Source organism: Triticum dicoccoides, chromosome 2A (assembly GCF_002162155.2).
Source record: "Triticum dicoccoides isolate Atlit2015 ecotype Zavitan chromosome 2A, WEW_v2.0, whole genome shotgun sequence".
NCBI classification, from domain to species: domain Eukaryota; kingdom Viridiplantae; phylum Streptophyta; class Magnoliopsida; order Poales; family Poaceae; genus Triticum; species Triticum dicoccoides.
The window spans coordinates 31,012,164-31,022,566 of record NC_041382.1 but is presented as its reverse complement, the minus strand read 5'-3'; the positions used below and the strand labels follow the sequence as shown (position 1 = coordinate 31,022,566).

Below are 10,403 nucleotides of genomic sequence, written 5' to 3'. Positions count from 1 at the left end.
ATGAACCGGTAGTAATGCTTCAAAGGCCATCAGTCCCGGTTGGTGCCACCAACCGGGACTAATGGGCATCGCACCCTTTAGTCCCGGTTCGTGGCATGAACCGGGACTAAAGGGCCCAGGTGAACCGAGACTAATGCCTTAGCCGCACGAACCGGGACTAATGCACCCATTGGTCCCGGTTCTGGACTGAACCGGGACTAATGGGGTTACCCGGCCTGGACCAAAGCCCCCTTTTTCTACTAGTGCCATCCTCTAAATCGCCATGGAAATCGTTCAATTTCAATGTCTAATAATCACATGTCAGATTTTTAGTATTTTCCTTTTTAAACCGCAATGTATATAGTAAACTTTAAACAAACTCCTACTGAAATTTGCAACATTAAATCAGAATGAACATAGACTTAAAAGAAACATACTCCTCTTTGTGCAACATGACGTACATGGTGAGGAAAGGAGAAGGGAACAGATAAGAACAACTTAAAACACAAGCCCAGAACCATCAAGCTTTTGTTGGACAATGCGGTCCAACTTGTCCGCCATCTCGTGGCTCATGTGGTTTGCCCAGTCCCCCACTTCCCCTTTTCTGTAATACGCCGAACTACCGATGGAAGCGCTATCACCGTGACGAACACCACCGACCTGGTTCACCTGCAAGCTGGTGAGCGTTCAAAGCTGCACAGTCTCACCACCTCCTGAGCAACGCCGGAGCTCTCCTCCTCTTCGGTCGGCAGGACCTGCTCCAGATCGGACATGATCTATTCGTACTTCAAGAATAGGACGCTGTCCGGCCTTGCCACACTCTCCCTCCAGTACTCTAGGCAGTGATCCCAGAAGGGGCCATAAGGCGAGAACCCCTCGCAGAACATGCTGAAAGATCCGTCCATGGATAGGTCGGTGCCCGGAAACGCCTTGTTCTTGAAGTGCAGCCTTGACACGAGAGCGTCCTTGGGGTCCCGGAGCAGGTACACGACTCGGCAACCGAGTGATCTCATGCCTGGCGAGAGCAACAATATGGGCGTGTGCGTGGCGAGAAGCCTCGGAGACGCAAGGTGGTGAATGTCCGTGTGGCTCATGACGGCACCAGGGATCTGGATGAACGGCATGAGATGCTGAGGGTGGTGTGTGAGGAGCGGGTGGTTGCTGAACCCATAGCGGGATCGGTTGGTGATGGTGAACGCGAGGGCTTTGATCCAGGTGGTCCCGCATTTGGGCTGCATGGCGAGGATGATGTCATCGGGCACGGGGCACGAAGGACTGCTTCACCAGCAGGATCCGCTCGAGGTGCCAAGGTCTGAACCAGTAGTTGTGGTGTTGAACCATAGTTTTAAATAGCTGGCTTTAGCCCCGCTATAGCTCCACTATAGCTGTTTGAGCATGTTGCCGCTAAATAATTTCATGTACAATTTGCCGCTATAGCCCAGCTATAGTTGTTTTTAAGGGTGACCGCCAACGCCGTCCATAAGCATGTGCGAGCTGTGCAACCGCACAGGGCCCCCAAAAAATAGAGGCCCCCAGATCCTATATTCGTATTTCTAAAATATATCTGATCTGTAGAGGAGCCGTCATTAGAGCTGCTGGGAAGGTCTGCAGCTCGTCTCCGGCAAGAAGAAAGCAACCGAATCGTTTTTTTTTTTTGCGGGGGAAAGCAACCGAATCGTTATTCTCTAGTGAGATGGGCCTTGGGCCTTTAGTCCATTACGTTGATGGAGATTAAGATGTGGCGCTGGCCCAGGATCGTAGGGAGACTTTGAGTGGAATTAACACTGATAGTGGGTTCTACTGAAAAAAAAACAGAAAACTGCGATAGAGGTGATTGGATGCATCTGAAAACGTCGCCAAAAGGTACGAGATGTACCGTGCATTCGCGTATGTTTTTCCTTTTTTTTTGCGGATGCGCGTATGTGTTTCCTTTGTGTACATGAGTACATGACTTTTATGTTCGATAGAAGATGAATAACAGAATGGGCAGACAATTCTTTTGGAAAAGGGGGCAGACAAATTGATTCATTTTTCTTTAACAGGTTGCTTCCTGCAAAAAAATAATACTTCCATAATTTTGATAAATTTATAGCAGCGACTTTTCCTCTACAAAATGATGGTCGTGAATAATAGAGTAAGCAGTATCTCTTGACATCAATATTCATACATTAGTTTTGTTATATGTTTGTATGAGAAAATTATACCTACTTCTGTTTATTACATTTTATATTACCTTTTTTGTGAGCATATATATTTTTAAAAATCAATGCTATAAATTTTGGCACACTAAAAAAACATTTGTTGTCCACCACTATTTTTATGAGTGTTTTCCTTCACCATTTATGAGGCTATAACACACATCATTTTTCAATTTTAGGGCCCCATTTTATAATTCGCATTGGGGCCTCTAATTTCTGGAGACGGCCCTGGTGGCCGCTATATGCCATAGCCTACTATTTAAAACATTGTATTGAACGAGTGGTTCTGACCACCCCTCTCTTGCTCGAGGTGTGGCTACGAGATCTTTGGGTAAAACATCTTCTTGTGTTTGTTGAACTCTCGGTAGTAGCACTCTCGGGATTACTCATCATCAATGGAGCTACTACTGGTTGAGCAGCCATGGCTGAGGTGCGAGGGGAGGCGAAGATGGCTTAATTTGCCCAATGTATGCTAGTACTTACTTACCTTGTAGGAAGGACATGTTTAGGCTAGCTGTGAAGGCAACATATTGAATACATTTTCTTCATCAGCCGGTTGATGCGGTGATGGAACGTACTACCATGATTTTATTTTATACGTATATACACATTTTCTATCCAAAGTGAAGGCTGCATGATTGCTTACATTTTCTGTATGCATGCGATGAACGTGGCACTCACATGGCCTTTTCCTGGCCGCACGAGACACCGACAGGACTGCGTGCGTGCACGAGATGTTTGATGGCCTCATGCAGCTCCAATGCTCCATTCCCACCTAAAACATATCCACGAGTAATATTTTTGTATGGATACGAGTAATATATGTTGTCCGCTATGACAATCAAGCTGAATCTTCCATATATTTTTTGGGAAACACACACAGACATATATACGAATTTTCCGGGCTCCATGTCGGTTGTGGTGACTGTGGCTGTGGTCTTGGTCATCTGCGTGGCGAGGGTTGTACCGGTGGGTGGCTTGGGCTCACTCTCCGGCATTTGAAGTGGCGGCGCCTAGATCTGAATCTGGAGACTTTTGTTCTTTGCAGTTGTCCTGGATGCTTCATGGTGACATGGGTGAGCTGCAAAGCAAAAGCTCGACGCTTTGGTGCTGACGGCAGTGGTGCCCACGGGTGTCGATTTTCTCTTGAGGGAGGAAAGATTGATTAGGATCTGTCGTAACACATCACATAAAGAAAGAGAGGAGAGGCTAGAGGGGCGATAGAACCTCCATGGTATCACACTAGCAGTAGGTTCGAAGGAGCACGGAGCAACCGGTCCCTCTCCTTGCCGCCTGTTCAGAATCTACAATAGAAAAAATGTGCTTCCCCACCCCTAGGCAGGCACTAGACCTGCAACTTCTATATTGTCGCCGCCATGGGAGGCGGAGTCGCCACATACCTCGTCGTCTCCCACAACACTGCACCAGACCGAGAGAAGGGGAGGAACATTGCTGCCTCCTTTCCCATCCATGAGCGCCGTTGCGGCCGTCACCAATCTAGGAGCCGCCTGACTTGCTTGATCTATGGGGAAGGGGATCCCGATGTAGGCATTCCTGGCACCGGTAGCCGCATCTTGGCCATGCTGCGGCGCGTCGCTGCAAGCCCCGCCATGGTTGTCGCTTCGGATATCCATAAACGTTTTTAATGACAAGTTATGTTCATTGAGGAAGACAAGTTTAGTTGGTGACCATGAAAAATCCAGCTCGGTCTAACTTTTTGTACAAAATTCAGGTGCTTGCAAATAAATTTGCCATCCTATAAATTACCATGAAAATCGTTCGATTTGCCATGGCTAAAATTCACACATCAGATTTCAGCATTTTCGTTAATTAAACCACAATTGACATAGTAGACTTGAAAGAAACAAGCTCCTCTTACTGAAATGTCCAACATCAATTAAATCAAAATGGACATAGACTTCAAAGGAACAAACTCCTCTTATTGAAATGTGCAATGCAACGTACATGGTGAGGAGAGGAGAAGCAAACAGATAATAACAACTCAAAACACAAGCCCAGATCCCTCAAGCTTGTGTTGGACGATGCAGTCCAACTCCTCCCCCATCTCCTGGCTCATGTGGTTTACCCAGTCCCCTACTTCTCCTTTTCTGTAAAACACAGAGTTACTCATGACAATGTTATGACCGAGTTGAACGTGGCCGACCTGATTGACTTGTAGGCTGGTAAGTGCCTCAAAGCTGCACAACCTCACCACCTCCTGAGCAACACCGGATCTCTCCTCCTCCTCGGTCAGCGGGATACCGAGGAATTTCGCCAGCTTCCTCACAACCTGCGCTGGAGCAGACTTGATCTCTTCGTATTTCAAGAAGAGGACACTGTCCGGCCTTGCCATGCTCTCCCTCCAGTACTCGAGGCAGTGATTCCAGAAGGGGCCACAAGGCGAGAACCCCTCGCAGAACATGCTGAAAGATCCGTCCATGGATAGGCCGGTGCCCGGAAACCCCTTATTCTCGAAGTGCAGCCTTTACACGAGAGCGTCCTTGGGGTCCCGACACAGGTACACGACTCGGCAACCGAGTGATCTCATGCCTGACGGGAGCAACGACATGGGCGTGTGCTTGGCGAGAAGCCTCGGGAACCCAAAGGAGTCGATGTTGATGTGGCCCATGCCGGCACAAGGGATCTGGATGAACGGCACGAGATGCTGAGGGTGGTGTGTGAGGAGCGGGTGGTCGCTGAAGCCGTAGCGGGATCGGTTGGTTACGGTGAAGGCAAGGGCTTTGAGCCAGGTGGTGCCGCATTTGGGCTGCGTGGCAAGGATGATGTCATCGGCACGGGACACGAAGGACTGCTTCACCAGCAGGATCCGCTCGAGGTGCCATGGTCTGAACCAGTAGTTGTGGTATTGAACCATAGTTTTAAATAACCGGCTATAGCCCCGCTATAGCTGTTTGAACATGTTGGCGCTAAATGATTTCATGTACAATTTGCCGCTATAGCCCAGCTATATCTGTTTTTAAAGGTCGCCGCTATATGCCATAGCCCGCTATTTAAAACATTATATTGAACGAGTGGTTCAGACCACCCCTTTCTTGCTAGAGGTGTGGCTACGAGATCTTTGGGTAAGACATCTTCTTGTGTTTGTCGAACTCTCGGTAGTAGCACTCTCAGGATTACTCATCATCAATGGAGCTACTACTAGTTGAACAGCCATGACTGAGGTGGGAGGGGAGGCGAAGATGGCTTAATTTGCCTAATGTATGCTACTCTCTCCATTTTTATATACAAGGTCACAAACTCATATTACAGGTACCAATGTAAAATTAAATGTCTTGTCTTGTAAACCTGCTTTTCTTTTTGTTTAATGGGACCGTTAATACACCGCATACATGCAAGGAAGGGATAGGAAGCTGATTGGAGTGCAATTATGATTACATGCATGCAAGTATTAAATAGTTTGCTAGTTCGGGAAAATATCATTAACTTTGTCTTGATTATTGTTGGTGGCCTTATATAGACGCAAAGTGTATTTTTTATAGTGGCCTTGTATAAGTAAACAGAGGGAGTACTTACTTACCTTGTAGGAAGGGCATGTTTAGGCTAGCTGTGAAGGCAACATATTGAATACATTTTCTTCATCAGCCGGTTGGTGCGGTGATGGAACGTACTACCATGATTTAGTTGGTGACCATGACAAATCCCTTTCTTGCTAGTTATGTTCATCGAGGAAGACAAGTTTAGTTGGTGACCATGACAAATCCACCTCGGTTTAATTTTTTGTACAAAATTCAGGTGTCTGCAAATAAATTTTCCATCCTATAAATTACCATGAAAATCATTCGATTTGCCATGGCTAAAATTCACACATCAGATTTTAGCATTTTCGTTAATTAAACCACAATTGACATAGTAGACTTAAAAGAAACAATCTCCTCTTACTGAAATGTCCAACATCAATTAAATCAAAATGGGCATAGACTTCAAAGGAAGAAAATCCTCTTATTGAAATGTGCAATGCAATGTACATGGTGAGGAGAGGAGAAGCGAACAGATAATAGCAACTCAAAACACAAGCCCAGATCCCTCAAGCTTGTGTTGGACGATGCGGTCCAACTCCTCCCCCATCTCCTGGCTCATGTGGTTTACCCAGTCCCCTACTTCTCCTTTTCTGTAAAACACAGAGTTACTCATGACAATGTTATCACTGAAATGAACGCGGCCGACCTGATTGACTTGCAAGCTGGTAAGTGCCTCAAAGCTGCACAGCCTCACCACCTCCTGAGCAACACCGGACCTCTCCTCCTCCTCGGTCAGTGGGACGCCGAGGAATTTCGCCAGCTTCCTCACAACCTGCGTTGGATCAGACTTGATCTCTTCGTACTTAAGGAAGAGGACGCTGTCCGGCCTTGCCATGCTCTCCCTCCAGTACTCGAGGCAGTGATCCCAGAAGGGGCCATAAGGCGAGAACCCCTTGCAGAACATGCTGAAACATCTGTCCATGGATAGGTCGGTGCCCGGAAACGCCTTGTTCTCGAAGTGCAGCCTTGAGACAAGAGCGTCCTTGGGGTCCCGGCACAGGTACACGACTCGGCAACCGAGTGATCTCATGCCTGGCGGGAGCAACGACATGGGCGTGTGCGTGGCGAGAAGCCTCGGGAACCCAAAGGGGTCGATGTCAGTGTGGCCCGTGCCGGCACCAGGGATCTGGATGAACGGCACGAGATGCTGAGGGTGGTGTGTGAGGAGCGGGTGGTCGATGAAGCCGTAGCGGGATCGGTTGGTTATGGTGAAGGCGAGGGCTTTGAGCCAGGTGGTGCCGCATTTGGGCTGCGTGGCGAGGATGATGTCGTCGGCGCGGGGCACGAAGGCCTGCTTCACGAGCAGGATCCGCTCGAGGTGCCCCGGTCTGAACCAGTAGTTGTGGTATTGAACGAGCGGTTCAGACCACCCTTCTCTAGCTGGAAGTGTGGCTACCAAATTTTTGGGTAAGACATCTTCTTCTTGTGTTGTTGAACTCTTGGTAGTAGCACTCTCTGGATCACTCATCATCAGTGGACCTACTACTGGTTGAGCAGCCATGGCTGAGGTGGGAGGGGAGGTGAGGATGGCTTCTTTCCTTGCAGGAGGGGATGTTGAGGCTGGCTATATAGGCCACATATTGTTTACATTTTCTGCAGCAGCCGGTTGGTGCGGTGATGGAGCGTACTACCTCATTTTATTTTATATATGCACACATTTTCTATCCAGAGAGAAGGCTGCATGATTGCTTACATTTTCTGAATGCATGTGATGGACGTCGCACTCACATGGCTTTTTCCTGCCCGCACGAGACACCGACAGGAGGACTGCGTGCGTGCACGAGAGGCATGCAAAGGATGGTGGATGGCCCATTAAGCTCCATTCCCACCTAAAACATATCCACGAGTAATATATGTTTTTTATGGACTCGAGTAATATATGTTGTCAGCTATGACAATCAATCTGAATCTTCCATATTTTTTGGGAATCACACATATATATTATATAAAACAACAAAAATATCACAACAAATCACAGTTTAGCCCATTTACCGCCTAATTATTCATCCAAGTACGATTCATTCCCGTGTTTCTTTTTTATAAAGAAAGCTCACTCTTCAATTTCATTAGTTAACTAATGTCTTGTTATAAAGAGGAAAACATGAGAAAGCCAAGAAAGGAAACCGAAAAAAAATCCCATCCCTCCTTGCTGCGTCGTCACCGCAAGGAGACGGGAGGAACCATAGCATGCCGGCGCCTACCTCCTCCTCTCCTCCCTTTCTCCCCCACCGCCACCAAAGGCCACCGAGGGGCTAGCCGGCGTCAGGTGGTGCTCCCGGTTGGCGGCACGGTTGGGCGAGCAGTGCTAGGTCCGATACGTGGGGGCAGTTGGTTCGGCGCGATGCGCTGCGTAGCGAGCGGTGTCAGCTATATCCAATTTACGTCTTTTTATAAATCTAGGCGATCTACGTGCGCAGAGCTCATTTTCAGATAGGTTTTCTTTCATGTTTACCAGGGTAATCAGTTAATCTGCCAATCAAACCATGAGTAAAAAAACATATGTAAAATCCCCATAGTCCTTAAATGACAAAAACACAAAATTTCCTCTAACTAATACAAAATGTAGAAAATCATCAAATCATAAATGCCCCTCCAACAGAGATAATAGGAATTCTAAACTAGACAACCCGTAAACAACAACATGCTGCGCTCGAATCAAGATCTGTCGTATGCTCACGATACTCCAAGGATTTCTTATATGTTGACAACCGTGAAATTGCAACGACCAGGGCCCGTAAGAACTGCACTGATTGATGAGACTCATGTAGTATTTGCAATCTGAGTACCGCCATCTAACAAATCAAAACCGTCAACATATACTAAAGTGATTGGACTTTCTTCCAGATTGCGAACTGAGACGCTGAATCTTTGAGGTCCGCTCCAGTTCCACCTGGGAACGCACTTGTGGAACAACGGTGGCGGCGGCGCGGTGCGGCACGGCAGACCAGCCCAATCCGGTAGTTCCTCAAACAATACTGAGAGGTAGGGGGTGAAAGATGGACACAATGAGTTAAGTACGGGTGTGGGCTCCACCGTATCTATTGTGCGCGAATACACACAACAGAAAATCAATTGGCAACTGTTGATTTGACTACGGTACAAGAATGATTTGTATGCACGAATCGCAGGATGTATCCGGTGCCTTTGGGGTACCCGGTAGAAACGGTACCGCTAGTTTTTCATTTCGCACACAACATCGAAATGTGATCTGATTGCTTTACACACAACATCAAGATGTGATCTGTTTGTTGATGAGCATGGCAAATCCAGTTTAGATTATTTTTTGTTAGGAAATTGACGTGCTTGCAAACTAACTTTGACATCCTATAAATTGCCATGAAAATCGTTCGATTTGCCATGTACATTTTCGTTAATTAAACCACAATGTACATAGATTTAAAAGAAACAAACTCCTCTTATTGGAATGTGCAATACGGCGTACATGGTGAGGAAAGGAGAAGGGAACAGACAACAACGACTCAAAACACAAGCCCAGATCCTTCAAGCTTTTGTTGGACGATGCGGTCCAACTTGTCCCCCATCTCGTGGCTCATGTGGTTTGCCCAGTCCCCAACTTCTCCTTTTCTGTAAAACACAGAGTTACTCATGAAAATGTTATCACCGAGGCGTACGCGGCCGACCTGATTGACTTGCAGGTTGGTAAGTGCCTCAAAGCTGCACAGCCTCACCACCTCCTGAGCAACGCCGGACCTCTCCTCCTCCTCAGTCAGCGGGACGCCGAGGAACTTCGCCAGCTTCCTCACGGTGTTCACTGGATCGGACTTGATCTCCTCATACTTCAAGAAAAGAACGTTGTCGGGCCTTGTTACACTCTCCCTCCAGTACCCGAGGCAGTGATCCCAGAAGGGGCCATAGGGCGAGAAGCCCTCGCAGAACATGCTGAAAGCACTGTCCATGGACAGGTTGGTGCCCTGGAACGCCTTGTTCTCGAAGTGCAGCCTTGACACGAGGGCATCTTTGGGGTCCCGACACAGGTACACGACCCGGCAGCCGACCGATCTCGTGTCCGGTGGGAGCAACGACATGGGTACATGCGTGGCGAGAAGCCTCGGAGACGAAAGTGTATGGATGTCGGTGTGGTTCGGGCCGGCGGCCGGGATCTCGATGAATGGCACGACATGCTGTGGGTGGCGTGTGAGGAGCGGGTGGTCGCCGAACCCATAGCAAGATCGGTTGGTGATGGTGAAGGCAAGGGCTTTGATCCAGGTGGTGCCGCATTTGGGCTGCGTGGCGAGGATGATGTCGTCAGCACGGGGCACGAAGTATGCTAGTACTTTCCTTGTCGTAGGAGCATGAAGGGATGTTGAGGCCGGTTATAAAAGCGCCACAGTTTGCTTACAATAATTTTCTGCAGCAGCCGGTTGGTATGGTGATGGAACGTACTGCCTGATTTTATTTTACTAGTATAATGCCCGTGCGTTGCCACGGGCCAATTATATATATATATATATATATATATATATATATATATATATATATATATATATATATATAGTACCATTCAAATAAATTGTAATTCATCACGTGGATGTTGCATGCGACTTATGATTGTATTGCTATAAATATCGGTTCTTCTAATACATATTTTCTCGTCCCATATATGGAGAGGGGGTGAAGTGAAGCTGCTGCCACTCACGATGGCGATGTTTGATGATGGTTTTGCGAC

General features: G+C 47.5%; 2 pseudogenes; both read right to left on the bottom strand.

The window, feature by feature from the left end:
* Nucleotides 1-477: 477 nt before the first annotated feature.
* Nucleotides 478-5,352, bottom strand: LOC119357501 (annotated as a pseudogene).
* A 743-nt stretch (nucleotides 5,353-6,095) lies between these two features.
* LOC119357499 lies at nucleotides 6,096-10,258 on the bottom strand (annotated as a pseudogene).
* Nucleotides 10,259-10,403: the final 145 nt, after the last annotated feature.